General features: G+C 44.2%; 1 protein-coding gene across 10 annotated transcripts in view; it reads right to left on the reverse strand.

Moving 5' to 3' along the window:
• LOC126267252 (protein bric-a-brac 1-like) overlaps nt 1-21,879 on the reverse strand; it is a 1,659,048-nt gene that overhangs the window by 1,152,379 nt on the left and 484,790 nt on the right. The gene's annotated exons all lie outside the window — the stretch shown is intronic.

A 21,879-nucleotide genomic window follows, 5' to 3' on the forward strand; every position in this document is an offset into this window, starting at 1 on the left:
CAGAAAGTTTACATTTCGTAGTAATTGAAGGAAAGTCATGCAATACTGCTGTTCCTGATCTACATACGCGATTTAGGAGACAATATGAGCAGCCCTCTTACGCTGTTCGCAGACGGTTGTATCATCTGCCGTCTTATAAAGTCATCAATGAACAAAACCAATTGTAAAATGATTTAGGCAAGATACCTGTATGGTGCGAAAAGTGCCAATTGACACAACACAATGGAAAATGTGAGGTCATCCACAAGCTTACTAAAAGAAATCTGCTAAATTTCGGTTACTCGATACATCACACAATCTGAAGGATGTACATTCAACTCAACGCTTAGGGATCACAATTGCGAATAACTTACTATGGACCACTCACATGATAATGCTGGATGGAAAGCAAACCAAAGATTGCGATTTATTGACAGAACATCTGGCATATTTAACGGATCTACTAAAGAGACTGCTTACACTACGCTTCTTCGCATTCTTCTGGATTATTGCAGTGTGGTGTGCGATGCGCATCAGATTTACGGACGACATTCGAAAAATTTGAAGAAGGGCAGTTCGTTTTGTATTACCGCGAAACAGCGTGCAGATTGTCATGGATATGATACGAGAATTGAAGTGACAATCAGTAAAACAAAAACGAGTTTCTTTGCTGCGGGATCTTCTCATGAAATTTCCATCACCAATATCCTCTTCAGAGTGGAAAATATTTTGTTGGCGCCACCTATACAGGGAGAAAAGGTCATTTTAATTAAATAATGAGAAACCAGAGGTCGCACGGCAAGGTTTAAGTGCTCGATTTTCTCACGCGCTGTCCGAGAATGGAATGGTACAGAGACAGCTTGAGGGCGATTCAGTAAACCCTCTGTCACGCACTTAATTGTGATCTGCAAAGTAATCATGTGGATGCAGATACTAAAGTCTATTGCAGTACAGTTCCTGATGCACAACTGAGACATAAATCTGAAATACATTACAGAACGAAAAGGATAGAGGATGAGAAAAAAGAACAGAGATGAAGAAAGATTAATCAAGTGTTTCAGGAGGAAGTATTTTCCAATGCAGTTTCAACGTTCTGATCATAATGAACATGGAGGTACTGAGTAGAGATTTGGAAGATGTTTGTTGTGTTTTTTCTATCGGTTCCTTAGCGTCATGACGTTGGCAGCAGGAGTGCGCACCAACCTAAGCGTCCTGAAAATAATTCTGGAATACATCGGATCAGAAACTAACAAAGATTAAGGTATGATGTCCTGTCCACGATAATAGCCAAAAAACAGTACCAAGTCTAGATTCGGCAAAGATGCGGGCGCAATTAAGCAATGAGCGATCCAGAAAATTCACAAATAAGCAATGGGCCATTCAGAGAATGCACATTAGAATTGGTCTTAAATGACTTAGAAAAACCACGGAAAATCTAGACTAGGATGGCCAGGCACGGATTTGAACGCTGGGCCTCCCCATATGAGGCCAGTGTTTTGATTACGGCGGCACAAGACTTGGTAAAACGTGAAGTGTCTCTCGTAGCTGCACACAATTTGCTATCCGTCATACTGTTTCTGTCATAAAGACATACTGCTCCAAACGAACGAAGAAAAGCTAGTAATGGCGACGACAAACCCACATGGGATTTCTGAAGGTGAGTCAGACTGAATGCTTAGCACAATACTGCGTCAGCAACTTTTCGAACTGAACGCTGTTTCATATCAATAATCGTTCAGAAATAGAAGCTCTATCACATAAGCAGTTCTTTAGTAATACTGCTTCGTTACACAATCCCGGTTCTCGTGTTAGACGGGGAACAGCTAAAAAGCTAAGCAGGCCTGGGATTCGCTAGAAGCCAGGCAGTCGAACTACGGCAAATGACAAACAAAATTTCCTTGACATGATTGGAAGTATAGTATTTTCATCGTTACACTGGTAAGCTCAGTGAGAAATAAGCAGCCACTGATCGAAATTCATTTTAGTTCATAGTCTGACGGAATTTGGTGAGTGCCTGTATGAGCGTTGACCAGTTCCAGAGGAAAACATACAAAGCCCATTGGTTAAGTTACGCGCAGCGTTTCTAACGGAAAAAAAGGAAGCATATACGAATACATCTTAAACTGCCAGTTTACATTTCTTCTGCGAGGTAATTACTCGACATAAAAACTGCAGCGAGCCATTTATTTCTAATTTAAATCCGCAATTTTTCTCCGTCGAAGCGGGCCTAGTAACCATTACGAGAGCTCCCTCCTCGAGTAATTTCGTATTCGTCCGAGTATGTAACAGGAAGCAATCCCAAGTTGGCCTCTCCTTTTTTTTTGCCGGCCCCCCCTCGGTTCGTTAAACACATAGACAGTACAATATGTGGCTTAACTTATGATGACTACTACTTACAACGCGAATGCTTTAGCTAATTACACGTTCCGGCGGCGTATAAATAAAGCATAATGGGCGCAATCGCAGGAGAGCGCGGCCGTGCGGGCAGCGGGCGAGTACACACAAAATTATAGGCCCCGCCCGGCTGTGTAATAATACAAGTAGCGTACATACGCGGCCGGCCGATCAATAAGGACGCTTACACAATCATAAGCACGGCTCGCCCGTCCGGCTGCGATTCTTTATTTAAATGCGATGAGGCCCGGCCGCCGGCCGTTTCCATTTTTAATCCCCAAATCTTGCCCGCGGCCGTCTTGTCACCAGGGCGTCTGCCGAAACACGGCCAACCGGTGGGATACCGCTCGATGCTGGCCGAAAATAGTCTGGTGCTCCCAACCGCTACACAAGCCTCCACGCATTTTCTCGCAGAATGCGGAAAGAAAAAGTAATCTTCATCTACATCGACATCTACGTGGATACTCTACAAATCACATTTAAGTGCCTGGCAGAGGGTTCATCGAACCACCTTCACAATCCTCTATTATTACAATCTCGTAGAGCGCGAGGAAAGAATGAACACCCATATCTTTCCGTACGAGCTCTGATTTCTCTTACTTTATCGTGGTGATCATTCTGTCCTACGTAGGTCGGTGTCAACAAAATATTTTCGCATTCAGGGGAGAAAGTTGGTGATTAGAATTTCGTGAGAAGATTCCGTCGCAACGAAAAACGCCTTTCTTTTAATGATTTCCAGCCCAAATCCTGTATCATTTCTGAGACACTCTCTCACATATTTCGCGATAACACAAAACGTGCTGTCTTTCTTTGAACTTTTTCGATGTCAATATTTTTGTCAATATATAATGAGATAAAAAGGTATTACAGTTTTATTTAATGACAATCCATCTTGCTCACAGATACAGCCAACAAAGCATATGGCTCTTGTACATTTATTAGACTTGTAATTCTGGTTTCTATGTGCAATTATAGTATTTCTGGTTTTTCAATTAGTTCATTGTAAATGGTGTTTAAAATATTTTGTCGTATTTAGAAAGAACCGAGCCAGATACATGTACATTGAGTCACATTACCACACACAGAGCAGTTACGCTTGTGCTTTATCGTTTCGTAGCTTTTATAGTTGCAGGGGACTTAATTAATCAATTGTGTTAATGGAAATTCCTTGTCATTCTTTATTTTTATTTTATGCAGTCAGATTGCGTGCTAACACTAGTCAGGGCCAACTGGTTGCGAGACGTCGTAACCGGTCACAAAGCTACTAAAATTATTGCATTTATTCATTAATATTGGTGCTTTCTTTTTAATTAAGACCCCTTGCAACATGTCGAGTTTTGTTGCCAAGAACTGCTGCAGAATTGCATCGAATGCCTGTCGAAGCTTTCGGCGAACATGCTCTTGGGAAAACACAGTGTTTCGAGTGGTTCAAAAAATTCAAAACTGGCGGTTTTGACGTGAGAAACCACGAGCGCGAGAAACCACGGAAAAAGTTCGAAGACAATGAATTGCAGGCCTTACTGGATGAAGATGATACTCGAACTCAACAGATGGTTCAAATGGCTCTGAGCACTATGGGACTCAACTGCTGTGGTCATTAGTCCCCTAGAACTTAGAACTACTTAAACCTAACTAACCTAAGAACATCACACACATCCATGCCCGAGGCAGGATTCGAACCTGCGACCGTAGCAGTCGCACGGTTCCGGACTGCGCGCCTAGAACCGCGAGACCACCGCGGCCGGCAACTCAACAGATACTCGCGGAGTAGTTGAATGTGACGCAGAAAGTCGTTTCACTTCAGTTTAAACCTATGGGAAAGGTGCAGAAAGTGGGAAAATGGGTTTCGCATGAACGGATTGAAAGACAGCAAGTAAATCGAACGACCACTTGTGAAATGCTGATCGCCAGATACAACAGAAGATTGTTTCCCCATCGAATAGTGACAGGTGTTGAAAAATGGATATATTTTGAGAATACTAAGCGCCGTAGATCATGGGTGAATCAAAGCAAACCATCAACATCCACTGCAAGGCCAAACGACTTTAGAAAGAAGACAATGCTCTGAGTTTGGTGGGATCAGAAGGGTGTCATCTATTATGAGCTGCTAAAAACCGGTGAAACCGTTAACACTGATCGCTACGAACAGCAGATGATCGATTGAAATCGAGCATTACGGGAAAAGCGACCGGAATACGGAAAAAGTCATATTGCTACAAGACAACGCCTCATTATACACAGCAAAACGGGCCAGGGAAACGATCGAGGCGTTCAGTTGGGAAATACTTGGGAGAAATTTATAAATAGCAATGCAGGTTATTTTGAATAAAATATTGCTTTTCAGTTTAAAACGGCAGACGTGTGAGTATTGCAACCAAATTCCGGTGTGATACTTCTTCACCTGGTATATAGTGTCAAGTGTCCTCTTTCATGCACTGCTCAAGCCAGTACCTTAGCATTATGCAAGTTGTTGACAAACATTCTAATTTTCAAAACTTTTTTGATCACTGAGTCCTAGTAGTTTCAAATGTGGACTAGAATCTGCGTTTACTTGAACTAAATTTTGTGCTTATTCGTAATGCTCTGCTCGGCAACAGCAGCTTTTTCTACATTACTGTACTTGTCCTGTCGCTGATGTTCACTGCAGCGCTGGGAAACGGTTCGAATGGACTGCCTCACGTAGCTACTGCCACAGTAAAAACGCAAGGGACTCTGGGGGTCTTGATTATCAGTCACAGGGCACAATATTTTATTTGGCCGAAAGACAAATTTAATTCCATGATGCGACACAAAGCGGAAGGAACGTCTTGTGCTGATCTTGTTGTGATGCTTGGTCTTTTACCAGAAACAGGTGACATCTTCGCTTGTGCCCAACAGCTATTTTGTCTGAACAGAGGGGTTACATTCTTTCGGCGTTGAGATCGTTCACGTCCGATGTGTTTCTTATTAATAGCTCTATACACTCTTACACATATACGAGGTGCGACGATAAAGTAATGAGACTGATTTTCTTTGTAAGATGTGGCAACCCTGCAGGCTTGCGTAGGCACAAATCTTAGACCTTGGTCTATAAGATGCTTCTAGTCCAAGCGGAACATCGATGCAACTGCTCATTCTGAGTTGTGCAGTAATAAGTTGACACATGTTTGTGTCTCTCGTCACGGAAATGGAACCGCGTAGTATTGCGCAACAGTATGCCAATTCTTTTTGCGTTAAATAGTGTGAAAACGCGACTACAACTTACGGTAAGCTTCAGAAGGCTTTAGGAGAGGAGGTCATGTCAAGAGCTCAAGTTTTTCGTTGGCATAAAATGTTTAGTGAAGGCAGAACGAATGTTGAAGATGAAGACCGCAGTGGACGACCATCAACCTCACGAACGAATGTCAACTTGGCCAGGGTGCGTGAACTCGTACGATCCGATCGAAGATTATCCGTGAAAATTATTGCAGAAGAACTGAACATCAATCGAGAAACAGTTCGTCTAATAATCTTGGTATGAGAAAGATTTGTGCAAAAATGGTCTCCAAAAATCTCAAACAACAGCGAGAAACACGGAAAAATGTGGCAGCCAATCTGTTAGAGCAAACGGATTGTTCAGCGGTGTTATCACTGGTGATAATTTTTTTTTCTCTCAATACGATCCAGAGACAAAACGCCAAAGTTCGCAATGGTGCTAAAAGGGATCACCCAGACCAAAAAAAGCTCACATATCAAAGTCAAAAGTGAAATGCATGCTTCTGTGCTTCTTTGATTCCAAGGGAATTGTTCATAAAGAGTGGATGCCTCCGGGACAAACAGTTAACAAATATTATTACAAAGAAATTTTAGAAAGACTTCGTAAAAGAGTTCTTCGTTTCCGTGCCAACATCCCTGATAATTGGATTCTACATCACGATAATGCGCCATCCCATACTACTCTGTCAGTACAGCAATTTTTAACGTCAAAACTAATTTCAGTACTACCACATCCACCTTATTCACCAGCTATCACTCCGTGCGACTCTCTTCTATTTCCAAGAGTCAAAACGGCGGTCAAGGGACACAATTTTCAAACAACACAAGATGTCCAAAAAGCTGTGACGAAGGTCTTGGAGGATATTACAAAAGATGAGCTCCAGAAGTGTTACCATCAATGGCAGAAGCGCTGGAAAAAAGAGTGTGCAATCAGAAGGGAACTACTTTGAAGGAGACAACACTAAAGACCGACCTTGGTGGCCGAGCGGTTCTAGGCGCTACAGACTGGAACCACGCGACTGCTACGGTCGCTGGTTCGAATCCTGCCTCGGGCATGGATGTGTGTGATGTCCTTAGGTTAGTTAGGTTTAAGTAGTTTTCAGTTCTAGGGGACTGATGACCTCAGATGATAAGTTCCATAGTGCTCAGGGCCATTTGAACCACTTCTGAACAACATTAAACTTGACTAAAACGGTAAGCAACATTTTTTTCACATTAGTCTAATTACTTTAGTGTCGCACCTCGTAGCTAGTAGCTGGTTAGCTAAGTAAGACACGTTTGTAGTTGTTATGAGATAAAACTGAGTTTTTTTATAGGGTTCCAATACCTCAATCGGTACAAATGGAACCATTATAGGATCACTTCGTTACCAGTCTGCCTCTTAAGGCCCGTTTTTCTCAGGATCGGGTACAGATATCACTTTGAAATGTTTGTCAAACACTAAGGACCTCTGCCCCTTGGAGGTGTAAATTCTTAAGCTCCAAGTCAATCCAGTGGAAAGACACTGCCTTTTATGTCACATATTTTGATACTAGCGAACTCACTCATCAAAACCTGTAGATGAACAATATATAATTACACATAATTAAGTTTCTATGGAACCCTCAGAGCGTGAGTTCTACTCGCACTTGCCCAGATTATCATTATTATTACTATTATTATTATTATTATTATTATTATTAATTCGTCCCCAACTCAGTTTCTCATCCATCCAGGTGCTTAGAAAATTCACGCACTGGGACACAGGCAGCGATTGCCTCCTGAGCTCTCCTTAAGGTACATGCAAGTCTTTCCTATCCGTTTGTAATCGCAGAATAAATTCATCAACAAAACCCCATTAGAGGAGTCCCCTGGTCGCTTTGAAGCGCTGTTGAAACGATACCAAGTGGTTATGAGATCCTGCACCACTGGCCTAAGACATGGCAGTGAACTTCAATATAGTGCAGCTGCGTCGAATCATTGCAGGAAGATGCTGAACGCGGAGACGCAACAAAATGGCCGAAATAAATTACACACATCGTAAAAGCTTTTGCGTCACCTCGATTCCGAAATTCCGGAACCTGAGCAGAAAATTGGAATAGAGATCAACGTAAACATCATTTCCGCCCTTTCTATTGCTTATGGAAACCACGCATTGCATGTTGTACCACCATACAGCGAGACCTTCAGAGGTGGTGGTGGTGGTGCAGATTGCTATACGCGCCTCAAATACCCAGTAGCACGTCCTCTTGCATTGACGCAGGCCTGTATTCGTCGTGGCATGCTATCCACAAGTTCATCAAGGCACTGTTGGTCCAGATTGTCCCACTCCTCAACGGCAATTTGGCGTAGATCCCTTAGAGCGGTTGGAGGGTCACTTCGTCCATTAACAGCCCTTTTCAAACTATCCAAGGCATGTTCGATAGGGTTCATGTCTGGAGAACATGCTGGCGACTCTAGTCGAGCGATGTCGTTATCCTGAAGGAAGTCGTTCACAAGATGTGCACGGTGGGAGCGAGAATTGTCGTCCATGAAGACGAATGCCTCGCCAATATGCTGCCGACATGGTTGCCCTATCGGTCGGAGGATGGCATTCACGTTTCGCACAGCCGTTACGGCACCTTCCATGACCACCAGCGGTGTACGTCGGCTCCACATAATGCCACCCCAAAACAGGAGGGAAAATTCACCTCGGTGCACTCCCTGGACAGTGTGTCTAAGGCGTTCAGCCTGACCGGGTTGCCTCCAAACACGTCTCCGACGATTGTATGCTTCAAAGGCATACGCGACACTCATCGGCGAAGAGAACGTGATGCCAATCCTTAGAGGTCCATTCGGCGTGTTGGGCCCATCTGTGCCGCGCTGCGTGGTGTCGTGGTCGCAAATATAGGCCTCGCCATGGACGTCGGCAGTGAAGTTGCGCATCATGCAGCCTATTGCTCACAGTATGAGTCGTAACGCGACGTCCTGTGGCTGCACGAATAGCATTATTCAACAAGGTGGCGTTGCTGTCAGGGTTCCTCCTAGTTATAATCCGTAGGTAGCGGTCATCCACTGCAGCAGTAGCCCTTGGGCGGCCTGAGTGGGGCATGTCATCGACAGTTCCTGTCACTCTGTATCTCCTCCATGTCCAATAACATCGCTATGGTTCACTCCGAGACGCCTGGACACTTCCCTTGTTGAGAGCCGATCCTGGCACAAATTAACAATGCGGACGCGACCGAACCGCAGTATTGACCGTCTAGGCATGGTTGAACTACAGACATCATGAGCCCCCTTCCTGGTGGAATGACTGGAACTGATCGGCTGTCGGACCCCCTCCGTCTGATAGGCGCTGCTCATGCATGGTTGTTTACATCTTTGGGCGGGCAGTGACTGTGAGCAGTTATTCCAGCGTCGTGGGTGGCACAACTTGCTACACGGGGTCCACCCACCGTTCTGGATTCTGAAGATGGTTCTTAAATAGAATCTAAACCGGTCACTTCAATAAAAATAAAAAGTTGCGACAAGACTGTTTTTAATCTTTAAATTTGAACGAGTTGATTCGCCAGGCAATAAACAACATTCCGTTGCAGCATCGGAGTTGAATTAACCCCAAGTCTCCGACAATGTGTATGCAACCAAGGACGCATCTGAACGATACTACATTGAAAAATAGATAACTATCAGAGAAAACTATTAATTTTCATTCATGTCCATTAGATCCGCGTCAAAAAATTGCTTAAATCTACAGTTTGTACGAATTTTTCGTAATGTTCCCTTTTGACAACCACGCCCTGTGTAATGGTTGGCGAAGCTGGAACCTCTCAATGACCAAACAACCATCCGTCTCATAAACTACACTACTTTAGAAAGTAAGAAATAGGATTGGTCTTTGTCTCATCTACTTAGAGGTCAACAGCAAAAATGAAGGTAGTAGTGGTTACAAGCGACATCGACAAGGAAGTCAGGTGTACAAGTTCAATTAGAGGAAGGATGAGGAAGAAAAAAAATCGGCTTCCTTATCAAAAGATTCATCCCAGTATTCGCCGTAACGGCTGGGTCCGGTTTTTAACCAAACTATTCCTGGAGTGCGGTTTCAGCATCGCTATCTCGCTCCATATCGCGACGTAGACACACGTTTAACTCTCATCATGTTTACTTACGATTACAACCACTCAGCGAGTACCGCGCCAAGCAATACAAGATGAACGCTGAAAGGAGCGCAAGTGGTCTAATTTTCTACGAAACGAGGACGCAGACCTCGACAACTTTCAGGACCAATATGAGGAAAAGACGTTACGAAGGTGCTGCGAAAAATATATATTTGTGCACTGCAAGTAAGGAGAGCCTGACAAATATGCAATACAATAGAGGGGGAGGGACAGGACAGCTAGAGGCACCTGAGCTTACGTCACGTGACAGGACAGGGCAGGCACGTCATAACACGTCACACCTCCCTCTGTAGCCACTCCACTACCACTACTGCTACTGCTACTGCCGCCGCCATCCGAAAGAAGGCGCACGAGCGCTGGCCGCCGCGTCATGTTACAAACCCAATTAATAATGGACATGGCACCAGCGTGAATGTTTGATGCGGCTGCCAGCTAGTTTCTCACTTGGCCCCAAGTTCGGCAGGCGCCGGACCCTTCGCCTGCCCGCCCACTTGTTCGGTCTTCCGGCTGACCACGGGCCACCGCTGCTCTGCCTGTGCAGTTATGCCTCTCAAAACGGTCGCAACGCTCCCTACTTACGGTCTCTTCTTGCCACACTCTGGAGCGATTTCTCAGGAAACAACTACGTGCCACGCGCATCGCTAAGTGGCGATTTAGTTTTACTTCAACTCTTCGCTGAAATGGCAATGTCGACCCAAATTACTGTCCCTTTAGCAAGCTGCATTACGATAGTGTAAAACAAAGTAAAAATTCTGGAAAACATTGATAAATGACAGTCACTATAGGAAGTTGGGAAGAAAGTTAGTGTTATGATGCAATCAAAATATTTTAGGATTCTACATAACTTGATTCGATACTGCCAGCAGCCATAGACGAACTTAGACTTTTGTGTAGAAGGGAGTAATATGCAACTGGGGCAAAAATCGAACAAACTCGGGGCGAAGTGCCTTTTGGCGCAGAGTTCCGTCATTTAAAAACAAATAAATGCATTGCTGAATTACGAAGGTGAGTCAATAAATAATTCGCAAACTGGGATCAGAGCCTCGTGTGCCGCAGAGTTGTGAAATTTATTTTTCTTTTCAACATACCCTTCTCGTAAATTTAAACATCCATCCCATCGTTCTACAAGGCGTAAAAAAAGCCTGCAGCATGAAATTCTTGTGGTTGTGTTCTCATCTAACGAGTGTCGTCTGGGGATGGACTATTAATTTCGTTCCTCCAATTGCTGCAACCCACAAGGCCGATGTGTGCTGGGGGTAGCGAAATACTCCTAGACGCAAACTATGTGCCATCGTTGGATAACCGAGGCGGCCAGGACGCTCCTTGTTAGTGACTTTTTCTTGTCCCTTGCTGCATTCCTCTATCCAACTGAACACAAATTTCCATTAAATACAGTTCTAACCACATATGGGACGAATTTCGCTTAGTACGTGCTCTGCAGACAGTCCCTCGGATCACAAAAATCGCCCTGTTTCCGTCGGGTAGACACTCCCGGCACACCTGCCATCTTCGTCCGACTGCAGATCGTTAACTATTGGGCGCGGAATACTGTGTATCGGCTACTTTCCACGCGAAGTGTGCTCCCAACTTCTCGATACGTATGGGCGCAAAATTTACAACGATGTGCGGTATTCTGGCGTTTACGACTTAATAACTGACTAACTCTCGTTATATGCCTCAGGACCCATAATTACCTGAAGACAATTCCGACGAATAGACCTGAACGAACGTTAACATTTCTTAACACGCCTCTGAAAAATATTCCGCCGTACTCAGTACAGAATAATGTCTTGTGATGAGGGCCTCCTGTCGGGTAGACTACTCGCCTGGTCCAAGTCTTTCGATTTGACGCCACTTCGGCGACTTGCGCGCCGATGGGGATAAAATGATGATGATCAGGACAACACAATACCCAGTCCCTGAGCGGAGAAAATCTCCGATCCACCCGGGAATCGAACCCGGGCCCTTAGGAATGACAGTCCGTCGCGCTGACCACTCAGCTACCGGGGGCGGACGCCGTACTCTGAATTGGTGTGTCGCACCAGTCCGCCGCAGAACGCAAAGAGGCCACGCTGCAGCCATAGAAGCCTCCCTGTTTATATCAGAATGGCGTTAGTCAATAGCCCGCACTCATAAAACAAGAACGATAGGCGATTAACTTCTTGTTCATGACTAGGTCTTTGCCGACAGAGTGTAAGTTTTTACTGATTATAAATGGTGTAAGAAACCGCCTATATCCTCTTCCAAGCCTTCTAAGCTATTTCGATACATTGTATTTGGACAAATTACAAGATCTCCTCTATCGTAGATTAGGAGCTAATAGGACTGAAACCCCTCGAAGTATGCCTTCAGAAGCGACCGATGTAAAGGCAGTTTCCACACACTGTGCTAGGACTATCAGAGAGCTTTATGAATACATTCCTTAACAAAATAACACCAACAACAGCTTTAGGACTTCAGGATCATCCCAAACAGCAAATCCTAACAATCACAGGTTTAAATGGAATGACAGGAAACAGTTACGAGCGCTGAAAGAAATTAATTCTAAATGAAGTGTAGAATTCGCAGGCTTGGTAGCAATTTAATTTATCTGAACAGATAATCGTTCTTGGCTTTAAAGTCATCACATTGCCTGGTTTCATAAAAGCAGTGACACATAAGACGCGTAGTCATCAACTTTCATAATTAATAACATTTAAGATAGTTAATTAATAACTGGTAAGGGAATAATCATTTATTATTAAAGTATTATTTATGTTGTTTAGTTGACGACTGCGCATCCTCTGCATTGATACCAATACAATATGTGACGATGGCTGTAAAACCGAAACTGGTCAATTGTTCAAATAAACTAAACTGTGGCCAGGACTGCGAATTCTATAGTTTCTTTATATGTCAAGATTTTGGCTCCTACAAAAGTCAGAGCTAGCTCGTGTTATTAAATTAATTCGCTTAAACTACCATCAGTTTTCAGCATTTCTTTTTTACCTTCTGATGGTTTACATTCACTGAGCAGAAAAGTCCATGGTTTGATCGTAGCACGAGCTTCTTTAACTTATTATTACAAAAAGTTATGAGGCAATATTTAAAACTCCGATACACCTTAATGATGATGTCGGTGATGCTGACACTAATATTAGCCTAGAAGAGGTCACTTCTGCCCCAGAATGGTGTGTGCGGGAACTGTGGAATGCCTTCCACCAGTACCACGGCAAGCGCGGAATCAAATCAAACTTATTCAATACAAACATTATTTATTTGACACGCCTTCCGTACAAGAGGTCGATGTCGGCATCCTGGTGGTGTGTGTGGCATCAAGGCAGCAGCGCAGTACCTCAGCATTTAATGCGACGCTGGCGTGCGGCGGCCGGGAGCCTTTACGCCAGGTAGCTGGTTACTGCCGCAGCGAAACAGCAGTGGCTGCTGAGCAGCGTAACCCCGGCAGTCAGCAAGCTTACGCTGCCCTGCTGGCAGCTCCCGACAGTTGGTCAGTCCTCCGGAGCTGCACTCAGGACGCGCGAAGTGTCAGATTATGACATCCTGAAGGTAATCTCTACTCGGCGTCACTGGCTCGACATACGGGACCTACAAGTTTAGATGGCGGCTCTTAGACCAGATGCTTGGTGAAATCGAAGCTGTTCGGTACCACTTTGGACCGTTGGTTGACGTGGAGACTGTCACGACGATGGCTGGAGTCTGACCTCCAGGAACCAATCAACGTACAAGTGCTGCAAACGGCTCAGCGCCGAGAGTGCAATGTTCTTAATACGTTGCAATTGTCAGTTGTGGCCAGAACAGCGTTGTGTGTAGTTGTGAGTGCATTATGTCAGAGCTACGTGAACTCGAACGTGGGTAAATTATTGGTGCTCGTATGGGAGGGAGGGGCGGGAAGGGTAGGACGACTTTTCGCCCGTTTCAAGAGGCGGCGTATCGAAGATTTATACTGCTTCTAAAAAGAGAGAGAGAGAGAGATAGAGAGAGAGAGAGAGAGAGAGAGAGAGAGAGAGAGAGAATAATTAATTTACAAGTGGGAGATTAACCGTGTAGTAATTGTTTGGAAAACTTTTGTAGCAAAAATAATACGAGTATTCCGCAATGCAGTAGTCTTGTGTGCAAGGGAAAGAAGTACCTGGCTTCAGCAGCACACAGACTGCCAGCACAGAGCACAGACTGCCAGCTGAGGAGCGTCCGGACACCACTGCTGCTGTTGACGAAATGCTTTCAAAAAAACTCTGTACCTTTCAGTATATACACAGTCTAACTAGCTGACAGGTACTGATTTTACGTTGCGCCATGCCAGGTTATTTATTGAACTGAATGTTAAAGATTATTGAATATTTAAAAATAAGTAGGGAATACAATACGCATTACGTGTATTTTAGAAATGTTTCAAATGGCTCTGAGCACTATGGGACTTAACATCTGAGATCATCAGTCCCCTAGAACTTAGAACTACTTAAACCTAACTAACCTAAGGACATTACACACATCCATGCCCGAGGCAGGATTCGAACGTGCGACCGTAGCGGTCGCGCGGTTCCAGACTGAAGCGCCTAGAACCGCTCGGCCACACCGGCCGGCTGTATTTTAGAAGATTCAGAATATATTTGAATCTCGATTTCACCATGAGTCATTGCTCTCATTGGTAGTTCGAGTAGTTCTGATTGCTAGTAATGAAGAATATAGATTGACACAATGATTAATAGTCAACGCACCATTTATTTAACGGGAAGAATATTACGAAAACTGAGCAGGCGCATTTATTCTGTGGACTCTTGGGACTCTGAACTTTAGATTGTTTCCACAGCGCAAAATGTTATGCAACAATGCAATCTGATAATTTACGGCGGTAAACACATGGTTTCGATTGAATAACCGCTGCACATCTTCGGGGAATCTGAATACAGTATTAAACAGGATGTTGATATACTTTTCACGTGAGTCGGAATTAAATTATTCTTTGAGTCCCCATGAAATCGATACGTGACACGTCTCATGCATCACTTTCGTAATTTACTTAATTTGATTTGGGTCCGCACGATGTTAGCTGATGAATGTTAACGATTAGAATCTCATGATTCCGGAGATTAGGACATCAGTTAGTATCTTACTTGTCTCTACATAATTCTGCTGATGGAAGTTGCATGTAACTCTTTGTAATTTTCGTGGCGTCTGTAAACCCCAGACAGGAACTTGGCCTGTGTACAGCAAAGCCTAAATCCCGTAGGGTTCGTGGAGAGCACCGTTTGAGCTTACGACCCAAGAGGTGGGGCGCCCCTTGTGGACGACCGCTAAGTCGAGCGAGCCGTGGCACTGTCTGGGACTTAAGTCCGTACTGCAGCTGGCCGCACACACAGAGCGAACACTATTAGCTCGAGCTGACTCGTAGATTTAACAAACCGAATCAGCCTATCGTAGCTGCCAAGTCCTTCCCAGAAGAGAGAGGTGTGGGGCAGCAGTGAGAAACGAGGAAGAACTGTTCCTCTACTGCGGAAGGCAGCGCATTTGTTGAAAATTTGCAACGGCACTTCTCAGTGTTTAACAGCAATCATTTAGCAGAAGGGAGGAGCCGAATGCTAGCTTCCAGAAAATGCAAACGTGGATGCCAGCGCGTTCTCTGGTGGACAGACGGATTTGTTAATAACTAGGTCCTACTGCAGATAAATCAGATGTCATCATCTCCGTGATCGTGTAGTTCCTTGCCATAAACGTGAGCATTCAACAACATAATTATGTAGAGACAAGTAAGATATTAATTGATATCGTAATCTCTGTAATCATGTGGTTCCTTGCTGTAACGTCAACGTTAATGAACTAACATCGTTGGAACCCAAAACAAATAAATTTAAGTATAATTTAAGGCTGCAAAACTTTTCCTAACTCAGGAAGTTGTTGCATTACTTACTACCACAACATTGGTCAAAATGCTGTTAGGCCGACTCACTCTGAAATTGACGGAAACGAAAATGACACACAGAGATCTCCCACTGGAAATACGCAATGCTAAATTGTTTTAATAATCGATAAAGTGCAACTAATCACGTCGTCAGTTGAGTCTCGAACAGAAAACTGTCACATGACGACATGACTCATGTAAGAACTCTAGCACACGATTCTAATCCGTTACAAAAACAAGATCTTTACAAGTTCCAGGGATCCAGTACTTCAGTGGCTCAGTAAAAACTACCTTGAAAGCAGCGTTAGTCGAACACGTCCATTACAGTGGACTGCGTGTGTATGCGAGACGCCACGAAACCGATCACTGACAGTTGTCTACTGCACTGGATATGGCGCACCAAAGGGTTGATTATTCTGTCATTAGCTCTCAGTATCTGCCCTGCCAATTGCTGCCTTTTAATCTTAATGTAAATGGCTCTGAGCACTATGGGACTTAACGTCTGAGGTCATCAGTCCCCTAGAACTTAGAGCTACTTAAACCTAACTAACTTAAAGACATCAGACACATCCATGTCCGGGGCAGGATTCGAACCTGCGACCGTAGCAGTCGCGCGGTTCCAGACTGAAGCGCCTAGAACCGCTCTGACGCCGCGGCTGGCAATCTTAATGTAACTGACAACTTGTACTTCATCATGTAGTTACAAAATTCGTAGATGAATCCCTCTTCCGGTCACAATTTTGTTCCAGTGGTCAAAGAATGTCTCAAAAATCTTTCTTACATATATACCAAGTTGATTTTCATTCAATATCGTTAGTGTCCATGGTTTATCAGCGTATTACCACTGACCGGTGAAACTTTATTCATAATAACTTCAGTTTTCTTGAACAGTAATTTAAATCTGGGAAGTTTTTTGAGGACATGGTCACACGTGCTGGCGGACAATATTAGCTTTGGACTTCAGATCTGACATTCTTCTCGTCCAATCTAAGTAAAAGTGCGCACACGACATCGAACTTTAATGAACCAATTTCTGTGAATTGGCGTTTCTTAGGATAATCTTTCTTGGTTACAGGCATACCGTCAGTTATTATGTAAACTGAAGGTGGAGGGGGGGGGGGGGGGGATGGAAACCGGGATCCGCTTGCTATGCACTTGCGTTAACCTCTGCGCGTCCTGGATACAGTATTTGTCGCAAATGTGCGGACTACTCCAGCACGCTTCCCGTGTGGCCCACTCTCCCACCTAACGCCACCTCGGTCATGTCCCAAAGAACAGACACCACGCATTCATATAATTGAAGAGCTCTGAGAAACGTAGTCATAAGCCACAACGTTTTACAAACAATTTTTCATAACACAACATTCTTAACAATTCCTTCTTCAGATTCTGTTGAAAAAGTTTCGTCTTTCTGCATCAGATGGCTATGACGGAGTGCCATCTGGTGATATTTTCATAAGATACATAGTCACAAGCCACAGCTAAATGTCAGATGGCTCAGGAACATTTGCAGCGTCTTCGCTTCTTCAACAAAATTATGTGACAGACAGTAGTGGAACTGAAGAGCTTTATCCTTTGGATACAGACAGTGATGAACCTTGATATCCATCGACCAATAGTCCAGTTCAGAATATGTTTCGGTAAGTACATAAAACGGTTTATTATTTCTTATGACAAATGTCCTGTGGCTTGTAACTCTGTTTCTCTTAACCTTGCTAACAAATCTGATCACCGTCCTATGTGTTAATGGTGAAACTTCATGGGCCTATTTCTACAACTGCTAAACGCTGCCAGAATGTAATTTTATTGACAACAGGTGTGTACAAATATTTGTCTCATAAATGCCACTTTGGCGTTTTTTTATGGGTTATGACTATGTCTCACACAAATTGTGACACTATTTTGCTCATCTTATTACAGCTTGAGGTAAGTATCGTAATGAAAAATCACCTAAAAAACAACGCCCTCATGTAAAAGAAAACGAAATACTGATCAGTGGGAAAAAATTAAGGCATAACGTCGACGAAATGCTGGTCAGCAGTATATGTCTTCAAAAACGAACAAGACTTTTCTGGCAGCCTCTATAGGAAGTCCCCGTACTTGTTCAAATACGTGCTAAAAAAACTACTTAGGTAAGAAGAAAAAAATTTCCATTCATTTTCGGGCATTGCAACCTAGAACGTTCAGAATACTTACCTAATGAGCTGCATAAGAACGGTACCAAAAAGGGGACGTTTGCTCAGTTGTAAATACAAATGATCTAATATCTTATAAATTTATTTTATTTTGTTCTATTTTATCATAATTTCTTTCATTGCTATCCAAAAAAGACCATCAAGGAAACGTCATCTGGGGCTATTATCTTTTCATATAACGTGAAGGTATGTCGAATGGAAGTCTTGATCAGCAAAGAAGCTTTCGCAAAGGTTCATGGCTTACAGAATCATGCGGAAAGAGAGAGGAATTTACAACTTCAAATACAGCATGGTTCTGCAGTTCCAAAAGACGACGGAAGGGGTTTGTATCTTACGCAGTACGATTGTGTTAGGTATTTACTCAAATAGAATATCGCAGAAGTATTAGGGAGAGAATATAAACTCAATTTTTTTTTCCTTTCAGGAAAATATGGAAACTACCCATATAAATTCCAAGATAAAGCTGTACAAGGCGTCAGCGATTTTCTCAATGCCTAGCAAAATACTTACCAAAATACACTCCTGGAAATTGAAATAAGAACACCGTGAATTCATTGTCCCAGGAAGGGGAAACTTTATTGACACATTCCTGAGGTCAGATACATCACATGATCACACTGACAGAACCACAGGCACATAGACACAGGCAACAGAGCATGCACAATGTCGGCACTAGTACAGTGTATATCCACCTTTCGCAGCAATGCAGGCTGCTATTCTCCCATGGAGACGATCGTAGAGATGCTGGATGTAGTCCTGTGGAACGGCTTGCTATGCCATTTCCACCTGGCGCCTCAGTTGGACCAGCGTTCGTGCTGGACGTGCAGACGACGCTTCATCCAGACCCAAACATGCTCAATGGGGGACAGATCCGGAGATCTTGCTGGCCAGGGTAGTTGACTTACACCTTCTAGAGCACGTTGGGTGGCACGGGATACATGCGGACGTGCATTGTCCTGTTGGAACAGCAAGTTCCCTTGCCGGTCTAGGAATGGTAGAACGATGGGTTCGATGACGGTTTGGATGTACCGTGCACTATTCAGTGTCCCCTCGACGATCACCAGAGGTGTACGGCCAGTGTAGGAGATCGCTCCCCACACCATGATGCCGGGTGTTGGCCCTGTGTGCCTCGGTCGTATGCAGTCCTGATTGTGGCGCTCACCTGCACGGCGCCAAACACGCATACGACCATCATTGGCACCAAGGCAGAAGCGACTCTCATCGCTGAAGACGACACGTCTCCATTCGTCCCTCCATTCACGCCTGTCGCGACACCACTGGAGGCGGGCTGCACGATGTTGGGGCGTGAGCGGAAGACGGCCTAACGGTGTGCGGGACCGTAGCCCAGCTTCATGGAGACGGTTGCGAATGGTCCTCGCCGATACCCCAGGAGCAACAGTGTCCCTAATTTGCTGGGAAGTGGCGGTGCGGTCCCCTACGGCACTGCGTAGGATCCTACGGTCTTGGCGTGCATCCGTGCGTCGCTGCGGTCCGGTCCCAGGTCGACGGGCACGTGCACCTTCCGCCGACCACTGGCGACAACATCGATGTACTGCGGAGACCTCACGCCCCACGTGTTGAGCAATTCGGCGGTACGTCCACCCGGCCTCCCGCATGCCCACTATACGCCCTCGCTCAAAGTCCGTCAACTGCACATACGGTTCACGTCCACGCTGTCGCGGCATGCTACCAGTGTTAAAGACTGCGATGGAGCTCCGTATGCCACGGCAAACTGGCTGACACTGACGGCGGCGGTGCACAAATGCTGCGCAGTTAGCGCCATTCGACGGCCAACACCGCGGTTCCTGGTGTGTCCGCTGTGCTGTGCGTGTGATCATTGCTTGTACAGCCCTCTCGCAGTGTCCGGAGCAAGTATGGTGGGTCTGACACACCGGTGTCAATGTGTTCTTTTTTCCATTTCCAGGAGTGTATAACAGTCATTACAGTAGAAATACTGCAAAAGAATAGTAGGTTCCTACAGTACATGAAAATAAATTCAGCGAAATACTTTTATTTGCATTTAACTCGGCTTTAAAATGATAAAAAAGACAGCTGTTCAAAATGTGAAGCATTGCTAGCGGCAACGAATAACGCAGGATTATGTTCAGAAGAAGTAACAGAAAAGAAACAACAATAAAGAGAGCTCGAAAGAGCACCGTGTGATGTGATAGCTGGCCCAGGATTTACAAGAGGGAGATGTGGACCTAAAACTATGGTATCCACGACTGCGGATCAAATAAGGGTTACATATTTCTGTGGAGTGAGAAAGATGTGAGGAAGGGGTTCAGATGAGGTTGCAAGCCGCTTGTTAAAGTACTTGGAGGTAACTAATCCTCAGACAAAACATCTCCACACAATCACAGACAACTGCAAGGGAAAGGCAAATAACTGGACTATTACTGTTTTGGAAAGGTCTCTTGTTGCTACCACAAGATTTCAATGTATTCAGCATTGCTTCCCTGTGGTAAGTCACACCACTCTCTTTTACGATCGTGATTTTACTCGCACTGAAATGTATACAAGAAGCAAACGTCCAATAGTGTACACGCCAGATGAATGGCGTAAGTGATAAAATCTGGGAGTCCAAAAAATTTCATTCTGACAACAATGGAAAGAGAACACTTCAGAAGTTTGGAAACCATGAGGACATTGATATCAAAACCTACGTTATTCACATGTGGAGATCCTCTTCATTTCACTGAAGCTACGTAGTTTAAGTCTGAGTCTGAGGATCCATTCAAGCTAAGTGTAAAGCACTGTTATTCAGACAAGGAGCTTTCACGACAGTGGATATTCCTATCAAGAGAAAAGGAAGGCTTGCTGAACCAGATCCATATAAGCTGCAAATAGAGTATAAAAAACCACTTCCGATTAACCAGAAAAAGCTGATGATATATTGTCACTTATGTTATACAAACCTACAGCAAATCAAGATTTCTTTCGGTCATGTGCTGCAAATAACGTGAACAATGGTGAAGTAGAGAACTTCCTCGATGTAACTGTCTCATTGTAAAATAATTTATTAGTCTCAGTTACCTGTAATGTACGTATAAATATGTAAAAATTATAAATACTGGTCACTTCGTAAGAGTAGTTCGAAATAAATCCTTACAAATTCATATTTTATGGTTTACATTTTCATTAGACGGGCTCTAAGATTAATATTATATACCACCAAGAAAGTTGACTATTTCACTACATTTGACTATTTCACTAGATTAAGAGATGTCCGTAAAAATTTTAAACTTGCTGTACCTCAAAACTAGTTCCAAGTGGCTCATGACTGTATCTCTCAGAGCCCTTCAATTGATTTACTGACTAGCCTCGATGGGCAACGCATCCAAAACCTTCGGTGCTGAATTTAAAATTAGCGAGCATGGACGGGGACTTCGGATAAGTGGCGCAAGGTAGGAGTGTGGGTCAGCCGAGGAGCTTGCCGATACAGTCCGAGATTTTGCGATGAACATTGTGTCCAGGTGGCGCAGTGGTTAACGCAGTTGCCTACTAAGCAGGCGACCCCGGGTTCGAGTTCCGGTCCACCACACATTTTCACTCGCCGCCGCTAATTCCGCATAAAGTCGAGATGGGGCTGATGGCATTAGTTCCTTGCCTTTCCTCTTCTTTTACCCCCTCTACCTTCAGATTACATAATATGTATCACAATGTGGATTTCGCGTGGTGTCTGTTCTTTCGGACATGTCCGAAGGAACAGATACCACGCATTCACGTAATATATTTCGTTCTTCCCTCCGTCTATCTCTGGGTTCAACTTTCTAGCAGTTGTTGCAACGCCTCTAAAGGCTTGAAGATAAAATCTTCTATGGTGCTAGGCTGCGTCATGTTCCTCTTCGATTTCTTCTACATGATTGACGTTTCGACACCTCTTCTTCACGATATTGTAGTGTTCACTGTTCAGCTTACAGTGAAAGTCAGGAGATCGATTAGCAAATCCCAGCAGAGGGACCGAAACATCGGTGGTGCAGAACAAACTGAAGAGTAACATGGCGGAGACTAGCAGCCTCAAAGATTTTACCTTCGACGCCAACGG

This window comes from Schistocerca gregaria, chromosome 4 (genome assembly GCF_023897955.1).
Source record: "Schistocerca gregaria isolate iqSchGreg1 chromosome 4, iqSchGreg1.2, whole genome shotgun sequence".
Lineage (NCBI taxonomy): Eukaryota > Metazoa > Arthropoda > Insecta > Orthoptera > Acrididae > Schistocerca > Schistocerca gregaria.